Genomic DNA, 20,118 nt, shown 5'->3' with positions numbered 1-20,118 from the left:
TGAAACCAATATGTTTAACCAACTGAGCCACCCAGGCATCCCCTGATTTTTCATTTTTAACAAAATACTCATTAATTATTGCATTAAAATAAAATGGAGTGGACTTGGTGACCTTTTGATTTATATTTCCAGTATCTGTCATAATTTTATCTAATAATGTGTAAATCATATACCAATGAAGAGACTTCATATTCAACACATGCTTAAATCTGAAAATCAATAAGTGATAATCTCTCTGTCATTTTCCTACACCTTTTCAAAGTAATGGGACCTACACAGCACCTAGAGATAACCACATTTCTCTGGTTTTGTATAGCAATAGGAAAAATATTTGAAGACTTTTTCCTAACTGGTGTCTTTTGTACCAGACATTTGTGCCCTGCTCTAGCCTTTATCATAATTGGGAGAAAAAAAACTCACATTGATGAAATCATTAGGAAATATGGGAACTGGAAAGTCAGTTGTACAGGAAGCATGGCCAGGAGATAGAAGCTGAGCACTCCTGCAAAGAACAAATAGAAAACTGTCTGAATACTTCTGCAAAATTTTTTAATTCTTTATTCATCACATCATTATTTCGCAACAAATACCCTTTCAGCAGCAATAAACTGAGGTTTATACCTAATGAAAAACTGAATTGTTTTGGTTACTCAAGATTGATAATGGAAGTGAAGTTGCTCAAAACATTTGTCAACATTTTCCATCTACGGTGGGGGCTGCAGTGCTATCATTGACCACATGAAAAACGGAAGACACAATTGTACTAAAGCATCAGCATGTACTTTGTGAGTAATTATTTCATGAAAATTGTGCACAGAGATTATGAATATCAGCATGTGAGATATTAATGAAAATCTCTGTGATCTTAGTTAAATGAAGCCTGGCAACCAGAAACTGCTAGATCTATCAGAAGTCAACTTGAAATACTAAAATCATGTTACATGCTGACTGGAGGGTGGTTTAAAGTTCATCCAATGTACCTACTCAGTGAGCCAGTAACTCTGAGCCCTTTAGGCAATCCTCAGACAAAGGCCTTCCCAAGTAAGCCATCTGCCTCTGTCTGAACACATTTTTGCCTTGGCTACCATCTCAGGTCATAATTTTGATGCAAACCCAAAGTGTGGTTTTCAAGAAGGATTGCATCCAGAAAGACAGCTTCAGCCCATCCCATGTCCTTTATGTTTTTGACCATAATATCATATTTTTTGTAAACATATGTTTTTTTTCTATTGCCACCACTATAAAAAAGAGGAAATGAAGGTGTGAAGTAGATATAGCATTCTTAGTGAAACATTCCTAAAAAGTGGGGACAATCCCATTAGTGTCATTTTAGCTACATTTCTTGGTATAGAAAATCTCCTCAGTAATTGAGTTTCTAATGATAAAGAGGGTTTGCTTGGCCAACTTTGGTCATGCTCCTAAACCTTCTAGGCTCATCTGTGCACTTCATATCCAACAGTGCATAGTTTTAGCAAGATCCCTGCTAAAATGGTTTAGCAAAACCTCCCATTCTCCCTATCTGGTCATTTTCAATATCTAATCATGATCCTCATCTCCCACCAGTCCCCCAGTAATGTCTGATCATCCTGGCCTTTCTTTGGCAAGAATCTTGTTAGATAAGTTTGACCAGAATTGCCCCTACTCCTTGTGTTCTAACTCTCATAATTTTTCATTCACTAATCCCCATCCTGATCCTTGGTTATAAATTCCCAAGTGCTCATGTTGTATTCAGAGATGAGCCCCATTCTACACTGAGATCTCTTTTCCTGTTTCATAATACTCCCATATAAAATCTATTTTTATAGATTTATAAACTCTTAACTGCTGCCAATTCTGTTGTTTTGTTGACACTAACTTGAGTTCTTATAGAAATGAAAGAAATATTTACATCAAAAAAAGTTTGCACCATTGGAAATAATATCTATAGTTCCAAAAGCTTACCTTCCTTTCCTTACTACAAAAACTATAAATTATTAAGTGTCTTATTATTCTTAATAATTTCCACTATGATCCTAATATTATTGTAGCCATAAATATTAATCTCTCAAAGACTTTGCATAGTTTGGTACAAATTCTTTTTTCATATTTGTGCTATTCTTATGAGGTTAGAAGTGAAAGAAATGCAGGAATTTTTTAAGCTTCACCAAGAGTTAATGAGGTGTGGATGAAATGAAACTTACTGATTCTCAGCTCATGCATTGTTCTCATTTTTCTTCAGGTTCCTCATTAGAAATGACTAGGAGAAATGAGAAAAATCGTAATAAAATCATTGTTCCTGGGAATTGTCAAGTTGTCCATGGAGGTGTTTTTTTGTTTTGTTTTGTTTTTTTTGTTTTTTGTTTTTTGGAAAGAATATTTGATGAATCATAGTTCCTTGCATAAACCACTTTGAAGAAAAAAAAAAAAGAAAAAGTTCAAAGGGGATGTCCAGAGGATAGCTCTCTGGGTCTACAATGAATTGATTCTTAGTCAACAGGGGAATTTCTCAAACATTCTTAAAGCTCAACCCAGAAAGAACAGCATCTGTCAGCAGTGTCTGTCTTCCAGGTCAGAAACATTTACAAGTAGAGCCTAAATGTGAAGCATCTACTACACCTCCCTCTTAAACAACTGTTTTCATCCCTTCAAGAGAAGAAAAGCCAAATAATGGGACTCTGCATTTCTGACTAATTACTCATTTCCTGCAAATGTAAAACCTAACAGTTAACATGAAATGAGGATAGCAACAAGTTATGTATTATAAATTGTTTCAAAGAATTCAAGCTCTTTTGAAATATTTCTGTTTAATAAAAAGCCAAAGAAAGAGAAGAGCCTGTCTCTACTCAAATAAATTTTTCTTGCAGACCACCAATGGGAATTTCTTTTTGCCACCAATTGGTAAAAATGACCCTATTCATGTTAGTTTATTTTGTGGTTTATAGTTCCTGCACTAAATCATAGTTGCACAGATAAAATTTCAAGTAACATTATTCGTTACTGGTTAGCCTGAAACTATAAACATTTATGGGATTGGTTCATAATGATGAGTGGCACTTGAGGTATTAGTCTAACCCAGCAAACTTAAGGTAAAATCATAGAAAAAAAGTATATTCTAGAGAGAATCTAAAATTCATCTGGAATTCTGGTAAACATCTCCTTTGTTAAAAGATATAGAGGGACACCTGGGTGGTTCACTTGGCTGATGGTGCTTTTACTTTCAGCTCCATGCTGAGCAGGTAGTCTGCTTGAGACTCTCTTTCTTCTTCTCCCTCTGCTCCTTCCCCACTCATGCTCTCTCTCTCTGAAACAAACAAGCAAACAAATAAATAAATCTTTAAAAAATATGAAAAAAATGTGCTTTCATAACCATCCATAACAAATTATGACATTTCACAATCTTTATAATTCAAAACAAACCATTATGAGGTTTTTATAGAAAAAGTAAATTATATTATTATGATTTAATTGGCTGGCAAGTGGACTTAACAAGAGAAGAAAAAAGAAAAAAGGTTATCTTTTTAAAGAGAGACATTAAAGTGATTTAAAAAAAAGGATTTTATTCAGTATCTACTGACAGTAGGAGAAGGAGCTGAGAGCTCCATTTACAATTTGCACAGAGATACTGTGGCACTTCAAAGGGAGAATCAGGGAATAGGGAGGTGGAACTATAGGGAGGCTCAAGTGGAGCCAGGGTAATGGAAACTTATAAAAGGTTGGTCAGTGTAAATGATTAGTCACTTGGGTCTGCTAGCTACAATTATGGAAGTTAGGATTCTGTCCTCTCATAGAGTCTAGGAGACAGAGGCCCTATTCTTCCTGATGATTTCATTTCAGGTAATGGCTTCCACATCCTTGAGAAAGACACTCCTGAGTTGTAGGACAAACGGACAGAGGAAAGATTCACAGTTGTAAGCCCTTTTCTAATAAATGTTCTAAGGAAGGGAGGTCAGAGGTTTATCATCAAGTGTTGCCTAGAACAAGTAGCAAAATCTTTTGACAGCCCTGAATTTTTCCAGACAAGAGTACTTCTCTCTCTCTTTGTCTCTATCCCCTGCCTCTCTTTCTCTCTCTCTCTTTCTCTCTCTCTCTCTCTCCTCCCACTCCACTGCCCCAATCTTTTATTCCCTCTCACTGTTATCTGACAGGATGAACTATAGAAAACAGAAACTACCACTGTAGGTATTTTAAGCAAGAAGGGTTTTAATACAGGAAATTATATGCTTACACAAATATTGGAAATGATTTAAAAAAGATTCTAGGCTGGGCCTCCAGTACTGACCCTAGATTGACCTTACTGGGAAGTTACTACATCTGAGGTCTTTACTGGAGCTGTAAATTTAAGAGTAATTCCTGAAGCTGTAATGCAGGTGTTGGAATACTAAAAATAAGAAGCTGTCACTGCAGCCACTGTGTCTGCCTTGCAACACTGAGGACACTAGAAAGTGGATTCCCAAAGCTAGAACGTAGGTATTGACTCTTGACAGCCAAGAAGCTGTAGAGTATGCTGGAAGTTGGCTGCAGAAACACCTCATGTTTTCACAACGTTGTTTGCAAGCAGAAAAAAAGATAGCTTTGACTTTGCTGTACATCTAAATCTTCTATCAGCAGAAACTAATTTGCATCCAGAACACTAAGTACAAAGTATCTTTGTTTCTTTTCATTCTTTCCACTTTTTTCTCCCTACCCCCATCTTTTAAATGTATGCATGTGTACTTACCCCACCAAAAGTGATAAACATTGCTGAGCTATGAAAATTACACATAATAAATGAATCTCATGATTTTATATAGTTCATTGTCTGCCAGGGAGATAGATGAGGAGTTACTGTGCCACAGGTAAGTGCTGGAGTAAAATTGTGGAGGGGGCTCTGGAAATGTTAGAGAGATTATCTCTAATTGGAAACAGAGATGTTGTTACAAAAATGAACCTAATATCGTCTATGGAAAGATGACTACAAACTGTGTGCTTTTTTTTGGGGGGGGGAATCCTTTTAGAGGGAAGAATAAATTGGAAAGTATAGATTTAAGGAAGTCTGGTGAGCTAATGGAATAACAAGTTGTTTGATATAGTCCTGATGTAAAGGTAGTGGCTCTAACTCTAGAAAAGAACAGTTGGAGACAAGACCTTACCTGTAAGCATGAAGCTACACTCCTAAAAGCACAACAATATCTAAATAAATACCACTTGGCCTTTTCCAATCTTGCTTTGTAGTTGGTATAAAAATTAGGTCTAAGTTTATGATACCCAAGACCTACTTCTCTGATGAATAAGTATTTCCTCTCTAAGCTTCTCTGTATTTATTTTGTAAGCTTAAAAGAACACAGAATGTCTCATTATTATGGGCATACACATTTAATTTTCTGATTCATTTAACAAATATTAAGTGCCAATGTTGTGCTGTGGAACATAGTACAGAAGAAAAACAGATGATTATATCTGTGACAAAACATCTTTAGTGAGGAAACAGACATGTAGATTAGCTATAAAATTGGATGATTGCTCTGAAGTAATAATGTACAGAATGTTCCAGGAATCCCGATGAGGGCTCTCCTAAGTCAGTTGAAGACATCAACAGAGGCTTTATGACAGAAGCAGTATTTTAACTGAGAAGTAAAGACTGAGTAGGAACTTTCTAGATGGATTAATATGTGGAGGTGGAAGGATGTTCTAGGGGGAAGCTTTTCATATATCAACCTTTCTCAGTGAGAATAACACTGGCTAGTGGGGAAGGCCACTATGGGATTGAGATGGCACCATGAGGATATGCAGAGACATAGATCAAACACTTCTCTCAAGGGTATAGCAGAAATTGTGTAGTAAAAGCTGCAAGTACCACGAGCTTCTAGAGAGGAGAGCTTTCCTGAGGCCTAGGGAAGGCAGCATGGGCTTTGTGAAGGGAGTAGAATTTGATTTGGAAGGACTGAAGGAACCTTGCTCCAGATTTGGCCAGTGATGTGAACTATTCTCCACAAATAATATTAATGGGGTCTAGCTATTGGAGAGCAGGAAATAGAGCCTGGCTTTAGCAGAGGCACATCATTGAGACTGGCAGAAATCAATTTTGGACATGTAACTGGTACACATTATGGAAAGCTAAAAATGCCAAAGTGCATTTAAGGGAGTAAGAAGAGTATTGAAGAAAATATTGTATCTGGAAGCCCATAGATTCAAGTACTTGTCATGTCTATAATCACTTCTGTAATGCTGGACATGGCACACAAGGTGAAATTTCATAATCTGTAAGGCTATTTCCAGTTCTAAATTGCTACATGACTTTAAGATATGTCAAAATTTCTAGTGGGTTTTATTATGGTGCTATTGTTATTTGGCCTTAAGAAGGTAAAATTAAATTTGGGGAGCTGGTATTTCAGCTCTTCAATTACTAGTTTTATGACCTGGAGAAAGCAATGCATTTTCCCAAGTCTATTTCCTTATTTGTAAAGCTGGGATAAGGTTTGCCTTCCTTACTACTAAGGTTGTTTTGAGGATCAAATGTGCTGAATATATAAAATGTTGTGTATTATTATTATTTTTTAAGATTCTATCAATCTATCCATGAGACATACACATGCACACACACACACACACAGAGGCAGAGACACAGGCAGAGGAAGATGCAGGCTCCCTGTGGGGAGCCCAATGTAGGACTTGTCTGCAGGCAACGGGATCAGCCCTGAGCCAAAGGCAGACGCTCAGCCACTGAGCCACTCAGGCATCCCGAAATATTGTGTATTCTATAAAGTGTTACAGGAAACATTTTAAAAGAGGTAAAGTAGTAGACCATTATGGTAACCCTGTGTGAGGAGATATGATCACGACATAAATAATGCCATATAGATAGAGTAACAAATGTATACGATGATATTTTGAAGGAAATGTAGATAGAAGCTAATGACTTCTATAGTTTTCAGAGTACATATCTTTTACCTCATTGGTTAGGTTTATTCCTAGGTATCTTATGAAACTTAAGAAGAAATTGAGGAAGACACAAAGAAATGGAAAAACATTCCACGTTCATGAATTGGAAGAACAAATACTGTTAAAATATCTAAGCTACTCAGTGCAATCTATACATTCAATGTAATCCTTATCAAAATACCATCAGCACTTTACACAAAGCTGGAAAAAAACAATTCTAAAATTTATATGGAACCAGAAAAGACCCCAAATAGCCAAAGTAAGGTTGAAAAAGAAAACCAAAGCTAGAGGTATCACAATTTTGCACTTTAAGCTGTATTACAAAGCCGTAATCATCAAGACAGTAAGGTACTGCCACAAAAACAGATGTATCAATTAATGGGACAGAAGAGAAAATTCAGAAGTGAATCTTCAACTTTATGGTCAACTAGTCTTCGAAAAACCAGGAAAGAATATCTAACGTAAAAAAGACAAATTGTATTGGGAAAATTGGACAGTAACATGCAGAAGAATGAAACTGGACCACTTTCTTGCACAATATACAACAACAAATTCAAAATGTAAGACCTAAATGTGAAGTAGGAATCCATCAAAATCCTAAAGAACACAGGCAGAAACCTCTTTGGCCTCAGGCACAGCAACTTCTTCCTAGACATATCTCTGGAGGCAAGGGAAACAAAATAAAAAATGAACTATTGGGACTTCTTTAGGATAAAAAGCTTTTGTACAGCAGAGGAAACAATCAACAAAACTAGAAGGCAATGAACAGAATGGGAGAAGATATTTGCAAATGGTATATCAGATAAAGGGCTAGTATCCAAAATTTATAATGAATTTATCAAACTCAACACCCAAAACCCCAAAAATCTAATTAAGAAGTGGGCACAAGGGCAGCCCCGGTGGCTAAGCGGTTTAGCACAGCCTTCGGCCCGGGGTGTGATCCTGGAGATCCGGGATTGAGTCCTATGTCGGGTTCCCTGCATGGAGCCTGCTTCTCCCTCTGCCTGTGTCTCTGCCTCTCTCTCTCTCTCTCTCTCTCTCTCTCTCACTCTGTGTGTGTGTGTGTGTGTCTGTCATGAATAAATAAATACAATCTTTAAGAACAAAAAAGAAATGGGCAGAAGATGTGAAAAGACATTTCTCCAAAGAAGACATACAAATGGCTAACAATGAAGAAAATGCTCAATATCACTTGGCACCAGGGAAATACAAATCAAAATCACAATGAGATACCACCTCACACCAGTCAGAATGGCTAAAATTAAAAACTCAGGAAACAACAGATGTTGGCGATGATGCAGAGAAAGGGGAACCCTCAAACACTATTGGTGGGAACACAAACTGGTGCAGCCACTCTGGAAAATAGTACGGAGGTTGTTCAAAAGTTAAAAGTAGAACTACTTTACAACCGAGTAATTGTTCTACTAGCTATTTATCCAAAAGATACAAAAGTAGTGATTTGAAGGGGCATATGCACCCCAATGTTTATAACAGCAATATCCAGCCAAAATATGGGAAGAGCCCAGATGTCCATTGACAGATTAATGGATAAAGAATATATGGTGTATATGTGTGTGTGTATACATACATACATATATATATATATGTATAGTATGAAGATATGGTAGATAGATATAGATATAGATATAGATATAGATATAGATATAGATACACACACAGACAGACACACATAATGGAATGTTACTCAGCCATCAAAAAAGAATGGAATCTTGCCATTTACAATGATGTGGTTGGAACTAGAGGATATTATGCTAAGCAAGTTAAATTAGAGAAAGACATGTGATTTCAGTTGTGTGTGTAATTTAAGAAATGAAATAGGTGAACATAGGGGAAGGGAAGGCAAAACAAAATAAGACAAAAAGATAAAAATGAGAGGGAGGCAAACGATAAAAGACCCTTTTTTAAAAACTGGGTTTATTTATTTTTAATTTAAATTTAATTAGTTAACATATACTGTATTATTAGTTTCAGAGGTAGAGGTCAGTGGTTCATCAGTCTTGTATAATACCCGGTGCTCATTACATCACATGCCCTCCTTAATGTCCACCACCCAGTTACCCATCCCCTCACTTCCCTCCCCTCCAGCAACCCTCAGTTTGTTTCCTATGATTGAGTCTCTTATGGTTGGCCTCCCTGATTTCATCTTGTTTTATTTTTTGCTCTCTTCCCCTATGATTCTGTTTTGTTTCTTAAATTCAACATTGAACATTATGTGATGAAGCCACAAGTATGAAAAGTGATGACCATAGTCCCAGCTGACAGGTTAGCTGTAGTCTCATGAGAGATACCAAGCCTGAACCATTCAGCTAAGCTACTTCTGGAGAAACTCTGAGAGAAAGTAAATATTTGTTGTTTTAAGCTGCTAGAAACAAATATAAAATAAGATAAAATAAAACAAAATCTCTGTGCTCAACACTGCAGAAAATGTATTTTAATGCAAATGAATAGTATACATAAAAGTAAGTTTTTGTTCTCAGATTCAGAATCAAGCCAAAATGAGAAACTCATTTCTGCATTTCAAGTGTATGGAAAGAAAACAAGATTTTAGAAAGATACATGCATTTCTGTAATCTGTGCGAATATTTTCAACATTTAAAAATTTTATTTATTTATTTATTTATTTATTTATTTATTTATTTATTTATTTGACAGAGAATGTGCAAAGGGCGGAAGAGGCAGAGGGAGGAGAGAGAGTCCCAAGCTGATGCTGTGCTAATCAGAGAGCCCATCTTGGGGCCCAATCTCACCACCCTGAGATCATGATCTGAGCCAAAACCAAGAGTTGGACGCTTAACCTACTGAGCCCCCCAGGTATCCCATACACAAAATATTTTAGATGATAAAAAGGTGATAATCTACTTTTCTACCCTGGAATAAAAGAGATAAATTATAAAGTGGTCAAATTTTATCAGCTCTTTCCTGAATTGAAGAGGAGGACTTCTTCATGCCCTGTAAATGAAGCCAAAGAAGTATAAGTGCAAAGGACACACTGCTAGAAACAGTAGTGAGTCCTGAATATAAAATCCTAGGGTACATTCCTGTTCCACATTTTCACAATTGCTACCATAAAGGGAGCATTTTGGATGTAGTGCTCTGTAACATGGTTTCTCTTCTCAAGAATTCCTCTGATCCTTGATACATGGCTGGAAGAATGCAGACCTCTGGAGGTCATATTTTATGTGTTGCTATGGGACCGTCCAAATATTATGAACAGAGCAATAGTATTTGGCATACGATGGCCTAATGCCATGAAATTATGGCAACTAGAAATCATTTTCATATCTCTGAAATGTAAGCTTCTAGATTAAAAGAATGGCATGAGTGCCTTTAATAAATGAATTATCCTTTATGTAGTAAATTAGACCTTAGGTAGAGATATAAAGTCTCAGACTTCAAAGAGGTTTTTGTCCAGGGAGAGTTGTGCAGACCCTAACAAGGAAATGCACCAGCAGGCCAGGGAAGGCCTAGTGAAGGCAGGTTGAGTAAAGACTTGGTAGTGAGGGGTAGAAGAATACGTGACCCCAAAATATGCCACTTTGGAACGTGAGATTTTTTGATCAGAAGGCAATCAAGATCCAGCAGACTCAAGACAAACTTTTTCCTCTCCTGTAACTACTTCAAATAATTAATTTTTTTATTTTTATTTTTTAAAATATTTTATTTATTTATTCATGAGAGACACAGAGAGAGAGGCAGAGACACAGGCAGAGGGCTAAGCAGGCTCCATGCAGGAAGCCTGATTTGGGACTTGATCCCAGGACTCCAGGATCACACCCTGGGCCAAAGGCAGTGCTAAACCGCTGAGCCACCCAGGGATCCCCCTACTTAAAATAATTTAAATAGGGGCTTGGACCAGAAAGATATTACCTGAGATAAACTTTTTATCTGAGTGACCTACCTGTATGGGAAGACAAACATCTAATTACCAAACACCAACACCGGCTCCTGTTATTGTCCTGTGAGTTATCCTCTTCCCCTTTGGGGCCTCGGGTCTCCATCTCATTCTTTAGCTCAGGATGGCATATAAATCTCAATTGCCTAAATCGTCCTTGGGTCTCATGTTCTTATGGACTCCCCATACATACATAATAAAATTTGTTGTTTTTTTTCTATTAACCTGTCTCATATCTATTCACTAGCAAAAGAACCATAAAAGTATAGAGAAAAAAGCTTTCCTTTCCAGCAGCTGGCATAGTTGGCAGGATACTTCACCACTGCTCACTTTGGAGCTGCTACAGTAGAGAGATCTTGGGACTTTTGACAAGTGTGGGCAGAAGGTCAAATTTCTTACCATGCCAGTCTCTTGGATCTCTGCCTACAGGGTCTGGTGGAAACGAGAGTGCTGAAAATAATTTTTTTTCTAATTTTAAAATTGGCAGAAATATTTGTGGAGCTAGTTTCTTGGATGTAGTGACTCTGGTAAAGATTTGTTATTGTAAGTACTGTTGATTTTTATTGATCCTTTTCCTTCCAGGAATGGTCACTGTTTGTCTTTGTCTTTGCCTGTCATGTCATTTGCCTTAAGGAGGGAAACCATGGGGCAGAGGCAGGCATAGGTCCTATAAACCTGCTGTTCAATTCAGCCTCACAGACTGGTAAGTTTGTGATTCTTACCAGAACAGCATCTGTTTATACAAACTTTGTTGTGGGTTAAACAGGTACATGAGGTTAGGACTGTTGCTGAAGGATAACTTGGAAGCCAAATCCACAAAACTTGGTGGGCATGGATTCAGTACTTCAGAGGAGTTGAAGCACTCGCCACCTAGCTCAAAAGACTCCCAGATTAGAATAAATTGGTCACAGAGTAGGTTAGATTGACAGCAGGTCACCTGCCAACCTCAAAAAAAAAAATCTGTGTAATGAGATACACTCTGAAACAACACACAATTCTCAATTTGGCAGCATATCCCTCTTAGGTATTAGTGTGGCTCCAAGAGACCTGAGCCTTAACTAAAGATACTAATGTACATAGAAGAAAAACTGGATGAGGTTTTTCTTTTGTCTTGTTCTGTGTCTTCAGAGCTTGGTCTTGTGACCAGTGAGAACATTCTTTCTGGGCTCCCAGCCAGAAGGTGCCCATACCAGTGCACATCTCGGTGACCAGTCTAATTGCGGTTCCAAAAGAGAAAATCACAGGCAGCACTCTCTGTGGCTGATGATGCCAGCTCTCAGGAAAGATGTCACAAGGGGTCCTGCTCTATTAGAGGCTTTTGTTGTCTCGACTCTCTTCCTTAGTTAGTGCTGGAAAAATCCCATTCCAGGTAGTATCTGCCTGGTGTCATAGATTAGTGGATCTGTGACTGGAAGTGTCATGGTCTCCCGGGAAACCAGAGATACCATTTTCCTTACACCGTGCTTATCACCTGTTTCTGGATCTTGTGAGGGCTGCAGCTAATGCAACTCCTTTGAAAATGCTTTTTGTACCTTTTGTTAAGCCCTGGAAAGGCTTATTGGTTGGAGTTTCTATTGAGATTAATAAGATCCTGCTCATTAATGGCTAGAGGATGGATCCTTTGCATTGGTTATATTTGAAAAAATAATTTTTAGAGAGCTGTCATTCTAAACAATTGTCTCACTGGTACCTAGGAAAAGACCAGATTAAAAAGTGAGAACAAAGAAATATAGTGGCCAGCTTTAGGGACTCCCTTAACAAAGTGAAAGACCAAAAATTAAACTCCATATCCAGTGTAAATCATCCCCCCCGCCATACACACACACACACACACTCACTTAAAATCCAGAGTTAAGCCCATCACCTGCTTATTTTATGTCTAAGCACTGTGGTCCAGGAAGCCATAGGTATTTACAAAAATGGCAAAATCTTACTAAGCTTGTTTTGTGTTCTGAGAACTTAGCTTGGTAACTCAGGTTGAAGACCCAAAATATGACCAGACAGAAATGTGGATTATGTTCCATTTGTAGCTAGACATAGCTGGATAGAGAATTTAGGGTAAACCCCACTTGTGGCTAGGGCCCTACCAAACCGCTGTCAGCCCTTGGGGGAATTACCACCTAGAATTACAAAGGCCAGTATGAGGAACTTTCCAGTTAGATAAGCTCATTAAAGAAGCACACTTAAAAGCAAGGGTTTCCAAGTCAAACAAACATATTGGAATATCATTATAATTGTTATGCAGAATCCTCCAAAAGTCTTCAAAATTCCAAAATGGTTTCACTGAAAAGCTTGTTGTAAAAGGCTAATAAAAAATTAGAGGTCTAAGAGGTACCTAAAACAAGAGACCAAGATTGATATAACTCCTATGGCTTCTCTCTATGTTCTCCTGAGTGTTCCTTCTAGTAATCCTTTGTTTGAATTGCCTTTCCACTCTGAAGAGTATTAAACAATTACCTTTTAAAATAAAACCACCTGAGGCTACAGGCAATTTTTTTTTTCAGGTATGCTTTACTTTTTGGTCAGAGCTGAGCTAAGGGCCATAGTTAAAGATTTTCTTAAACCTGGGGACAGTTCTCAAGTTTTTGTAAATGAACTACCTCCTGAGATTAGTGAGATTAGTTCTCAAATTTTTGTAAATGAACTACCTCCTGAGATTAGAAAACAAGATAGGAGGCTACTGGTCTGATTGAACTTGAGACCACAGTTGATGTTCAGAGCCTAATAGGAATTTTCTTTTGGGGGCGGGCAGGCTCTCCCTTAAATTAAAATAAAACTGTGCCCACAGAGAAAGAAGCAAATTGGAGATAAGATAGTTGGATGGGTAGGTCAGTTCCTTGACTTTCAGGCTGGAATCCAGTATTTTAGGGGAATTGGGGAAATTGTCTTTGTCTTGCCAATCTCTACAAAGTCAGAAATGTGGCTCTAGAAGCAATTAAAAGTCAACTTATCCTTTTAACCAAACCAAAACCCTCTCTTCTCTATCTTAAATGTCTTATAAGCATTGTCCTTGGGAAACAAAAGTCCTTCTTGGAGAAACCTGGATACTTTCTACCCTCATCTTCTCTAGACTCGAGAACCATTTTTTTTTCTTTTCTTTTTTTTTTTTTTAACCATTTTTTTTCTAATGCAAACTTTAGGGGGAGGTTTCTTACAGGAAAGAAAAAAATAACAGAGAGACATTATTTGGAAATCAGGCAAATGAAAAATCTTTTCTACAAATACTGGTAACTATAAGGTCTCTGTGTCTGTATGATTCTGCTTGTCTACATATGTATATTGTAGATGTGCAGTATTTTTTTTCCTATCTCTGGATAGATTGTCAAACTTAATTTTTAAAATATTGCTATTTGATTGGCTTAACCAATCATTTATTATTCATAAAAATTTTCAAAAAATACAATAGAAACTAATCTAAATGCTTTTCAAGATCACATGATTTAAGAAACTATTTGGTGTTCAAACAAGTTTAAATTTGTTGGTTTAATTAATACATAAAGTCTTTAATTATTAGCATTAAGAATACATTTATTCTACTGGGGTTATTAGTCATATAAGCTCATGTTATCTATGTTATAGAATTTGTCAGCAAGAAAAATAATTTAAGATGATGGCTAACTGCTTTAATGGCTCATGAAATTAATGAAGGATAGTTGGAAGAAAAGCAGGCAGGGACCAAACCCTTCCTCCCCCCACTCCCTAAAAGGAAACCACCCTTAAAAGGATTTTACACCACTCTGGAAGGAACCCTCCATCCTTTCCCATGTGATAGATGACAAAAGCCTGATTGGATGACAGGCACAGGGAGGATTAATCAATTAAAACAGCCCACCAACAAGTCCATAAAACTCCCTAGACTTAGAAACTCCAGTGGCAACTCTCTCGGGTCCCTTCTGTCTTTGGGAGCTTTGTACTGTTACTTTACTGTTGCTCAATAAGTTTTGCTCTGGTGCTCTGGTCTACTTCTTTCTTGTAAGTGGCATGACCAAGAACCACTGGCACGGAAGGAAAAGAAACCCTGTAACAAAATCTTCAGGACCATGAGTATGATTGTTCAGATCAGATAAATTAAATGGATGTGTGATGAGAATTTTTAGATAAGCTTTTGAAATAGCTTCCCCAAATCTTTGGTAATCTGGAACATTTAAGTATTGCTAAGTTAAATGATGGCTAGTCATTAAACATTCAGATCATTTCCAAATAAGATAAAATACTGAAACTACTGCTATATATAGATTGATTCATTTTTTGGCTTCCCTTTACAGAGGAACTAAAAGGTATTTGAGTCTATTAGTAAACATGCTTTTGTGCTATGTTAAAAAAAATGTGTACTATGAGGAAGTATATGTCTCTAGAAATTCTGAAATATGTTACTAAATTTGCCAATCTAAAGAATGTTGATATAACAGTTCACAATTGCATAATCCTTAGTTTTCTTTGGAAATTGAGATTTCTAAGGGCAGGTGGCTCAGTTAAGCTTCAGCCTTTCACTCAGATCATAATGAAGCCAGCATCAGGCTCCCCTGCTTGTCAGGGAGCTGCTTTTCCCTCTCTGTAGCTCCCCCTGCTTGTGCTTTCTCCCTCTCTCTGTCAAATAAATAAATAAAATCTTTTAAAAAGTAAAATTTTTAGGTATTAAAAATTCTAATATGTGTAGTTGAAGTTACTAGAAATAGTAAGGGAAAAATCTCCCTATGCTAGGGAAGTACTATGTGTATTTTTAGTAAAAGAAGTTGTGAGGAACGGAAATGTATTTTTTGTTGAAGAAAAAAGTTGTAGAAGGTTTGTAGAGAAGGAATCTTTGGAAAGGATTTTTTTTTTAAGATTTTATTTATTTATTCATGAGAGACACAGAATGAGAGAGAGGCAGAGACACAGGCAGAGGAAGAAGCAGGCTCCGTGCAAGGAGCCTGACATGGGACTCGATCCTCAGTCTCCAGGATCAGGCCCTCGGCCGAAGGTGGCGCTAAACTGCTGAGCCACCCAGGCTGCCCTGGAAAGGATTTTTAATGTGTAGTCAAGCTGGCTAAGGCTATAATAAATTTAAGTTAAATACATTTTAATGTCAAAAGTATGCTGGTGTAAAGTTAGAATTGGTTTTCTCTCTTTCAAAAAGATAACATTTTCTTGGACTTTAGTCTGTTTTGATAACAGATTGTGAAAGTTTCTTTACCTGTTAAGTAATCTGTCTAGAAGCAAAAATTCTGTTTTATCAAAATAATTTTCTGTGCTTTATCAGGTATTTTACTGGTTTTGTTCATAACTATGTAATCTCTTGTATTTGCCCTTAAAATCTTTTGTCACTTTCATTAAATAAGTAAGCATTATTTCACAATGAGCTATGATTATATTTAGTCAAGTCTCTCTTTTAATATTTTTTGACAAACTTCTCAAAATAAAATTCTAAATAGTCTTTTTTGACCTCAAATTAAATTTGAGAATTTCCAGATGGTCCCTGAAACATTTGAAAATATTTGTTCTCTCTCCATTTAAAAAGAGAGATATTACACTACTTAGACTTATTTGGTATGTTAAGCTACATGGGAAGTGATGATAAAGCTTTTTAGGTTATATTATGTAGATAAATGTCATTAACGTAAGAATATTGGAAATTGCATAAAATTCCTAAAAATCTGATATGTTCTGGTATAAAGTTATCACAATTCTAGCTATTACCTTAATATGTTGTATGTCACAGAAATAACCAAATTTTATTGTCAGTTCCATTACAATGAACTCATTAGATCTTTAAGAATGAGCTGAGATATCCTTCAGTCAATGAATGGATAAAGAAGATGTGGTCTATACATAGAATGGAATATTACTCAGCCATCAGAAAGAATGAATACTGACCATTTACATCAATATGGATGGAACTGGAGGGTATTATGCTGAGTGAAATAAATCAATTGGAGAAAGACAATTAAATGGTTTCACTCACATGTGGAATATAAGAAATAGTGCAAGGGACCATAAGGGGAGGAGAGGAAACTGAATGGGGAAAAGTCAGAGAGGAAGACAAACCATGAGAGACTTAGCTCTGGGAGACAAACTGAGGGGTGCTGAAGGGGAGGTTGGTAGGAGGATGGGATAACAGGGTGATGGGCATTAAGGAGGACATATGATGTGATGAGTACTGGATGCTGTACATAACTGATAAATTATTGAAAACTACATCTGAAATTAATGATGTACATATGTTAGCAAAATTGAAATTAAATTACAAAAAAAAAATGGGCATATAAAGTGTTTTGGTCATGTACAGATAATTATTGCTTTATACTGTTGCTTTGTGAAAGTATTCCTGCAGAAGTACTTTGCCTTTAAGGAGATTCAAAAAAAGGCCTTTTGACAAGTTCAGGTTTCTGATAACTTTAAGATTATGAAACTGAGTTGACTAAGAATTTCCAGAACAGGGGGATAACTGGATTCAAGCAGAACAAGTGTTAATTACATGGACCTGAATAAACTGATGAGGATGACTGTAATTATTATGACTTTTGTTTGAAACATTGCCGGTTCTTTTTTGTTTTTCTAGATTTAAAGAAATCTTCTCTTTTAGTCATAAGCTATCAACAATTTGGTAATATCTTTGTGAACAAAGGTGTAACAATTAAGCAGATCTGATCCCTCCAGAATTTGGAAACATGGTAAGGATTATTTTTGTGGTAATACAGTTTTAGGTAACTTTAGTAAGAATCTATTGTTCTTGTAACAGGACACAGTTGGAAGCATTGGTTATATCACATAGGCTTTGACTGAAATGTCTGTCATATTTGAGAGACATACTCAACGACCAGATAGCTTTAACGAATTAAGGTGGACTTTTTGGAGCCAATACAGCTCCTTGGAAAAATTGACCTGGTACTTGGCTTACAGTGTTCCTAGCAGCCTTATCAGGTGAGTAAGGAAGATCACTTCCTGACAGGCTCTGGAACCTCAAGATATTTGGGGCACCTCAAGAAGAGAGGAATTCACCCAAATTTATAGACATTGAAGGCAAGGTCTGATGGTGAGTTCTTGGCATGGCTTCTTAGCCTTGAGAGGCTTTTAAAAGCTCAGTCTAAAGTTTCTTGTGAAAAAATTCCATTGAGGCAAATTTAACAAAGCCTATGTATGTGATCAATCACTATTCTTGCTGCATTTATGTAAATAATCATGCCAAGTTTCTTGAAACTAGACTTAATGTGTAAACACATTGGTCTTAACTTGGCTATCTTTGATAGAAATGAGGATGACTGAGAGAAAAAAAATTGTTTCCATAGAAACTATTGTTACAGGATTTTTTTCTCCATCAGTGCCCAAGGTTCTTGGTCAGTAGCTTCAAAGGATGAAGAAGTAGTTCAGACAGGGTGGTGAGCAACAAAGCAAGGTTTACTGAGCAATAGTGAAGTGATAGTACAAAACTCCTGAGGAAGGAGGGAACCTGAGAGGTTTGCCACTGGAGTTATTAAGTCTAGGGGTTTTTATGGGCTTGTTGGCAGCTGTTTTAATCTGATTAACCCTCCATGTGCCTGTCACCCAATCAGGTTTTTGTCATCCATCACGTGGGAAAGGGTGGAGGGTTCCTTCTAGGGTGGTGTAAAACCTTTTAAGGGTGATTTCCTCTTAGGGCACAGACCCCTTGTCCTTGCCTGCCTTTCAACTACCCTCATCACTATCTATCTATCTATCTATCTATCTATCTATCTATCTATCCATCTATCTATTTATTTATAAAGACGTTATTTATTTATTCATGAGAGGCACACACAGAAAGAGAGGAAGAGACACAGGCAGAGGGAGAAGCAGGCTCCATGCAGGGAGCCCGACATGGGACTCAATCCCGGGTCTCCAGGATCATGCCCTGGGCTGAAGACGGCACTAAACCGCTGAGCCACCCTGGCTGCCCCCCTCATCACTATGTAAAAAATATATATTTTATTTATTTGAGAGAGAGAGAGAGAACAAGCAGAGGTGGAAGGAGAAGTAGAAGCAGACTCCCCACTGAGGAGGAAGCCCAGTTTGGGGCTTAATCATCCCAGGACCCTGGGATCATGACCTTAGCCGAAGGCAGGTGCTTAACCGACTGAGCCACCCAGGCTCCCGTCCTATCATTATAGCCACTTTTAGATATTAGATTCTAGTGCTGTTCATTGTCTTTGGGGTTTTGGACTGGATCCTGAATCCTTCCAGTTACCTCATAGCTGGTGACAACTCTCCGAACTAACATATGCAATTTTCTCCCATCTTTTGGTCTTGGAATCACTAAAAGCAAAAGCTGCCTTTTCCCTTTAAAACTAAATGTGAACAACTTGACAGAAACTTAAGAGAAATCACCACAGTAGCTCATGCATGGACAGTCTTATTCCTGTTGCTATGTGGCCACTCAGAAAGATCACCAGAGACATTCAAACTGCAAACTAGGAAAATCTGTCGGACCGCCAATGCTGGCCTCCTCTCCAACTGAGATGCTTCAAGCCAGACAGCAATCTTCTCAACTGTCTGTCTTCAGAAGTCAGAAACAAGGACAATAATCTTCTATTATTAACCAACTTTGAGGACGATAGTCTGCTTCAGTCATTAACCAACTATGTTTCTTTTGTTTCCATAGAAATGCCTCTTATTAAATACCTGATTGCTTGCACCATAGGTCTCACTTTGGAAATGCACCTGCATCACCACCTCCAGAAATGAGACACCCTGTTTAACTGAACTGACCTGTTATTAGGACTAGAAGACTGAGATGAGATGAAGCAATCTTTATGCGGAAGTTTCAAAGGTGTGACTAATGAAGAGCAAAATACTTGACCCCAAAATAGCCCACTTTGGCATGAGGATTATTTTGAGCTGAAGGCACTCAAGGCCCAGCAGACTTGGGGCACCTGAGTGGTAGTTGTTTAAGCAACTGCCTTCGGCTAAGGTCATGATCTCTGGGTTCTGGGATGGAGTCCCATGTGGGCTCCCTGCTCAGTGAGCAGTCTGCTTCTCCCTCTTTCCTCCTCCTCCTCCTGCTCTCTCTTTCTCATATAAATAAATAAAATCTTAAAAATAAAAAAAAGACCCAGCAGATTAAAAAAAAATTTTTTTTTTTACCTCTTCCTTAACTACCTGAATGAATTTATATAGGAGTCCTAGCCCAAAAAGAAAGCTATTACAAGAGATAGCTTCTTATTGGAATGACCTCTCTGTATGGCAGGACAAACATCTAATTCCAGGCAGGACAAACATCTAATTCCAAACATCTCTTTTTGTACTACGACTTACCTTCCTCCCCTTTGAAACCCCAGGCCGCTATCCCATTCCTTAGCTCTGGATGGCTTATACAG

At 37.4% G+C, this 20,118-nt stretch overlaps 1 pseudogene; it reads right to left on the bottom strand.

The window, feature by feature from the left end:
* LOC121471538 overlaps nucleotides 1–20,118 on the bottom strand; it is a 62,218-nt pseudogene that overhangs the window by 7,163 nt on the left and 34,937 nt on the right.

Source organism: Vulpes lagopus, chromosome 11 (assembly GCF_018345385.1).
Source record: "Vulpes lagopus strain Blue_001 chromosome 11, ASM1834538v1, whole genome shotgun sequence".
Classification (NCBI taxonomy): domain Eukaryota; kingdom Metazoa; phylum Chordata; class Mammalia; order Carnivora; family Canidae; genus Vulpes; species Vulpes lagopus.
This window is presented reverse-complemented; position numbering and strand designations above follow the sequence as displayed.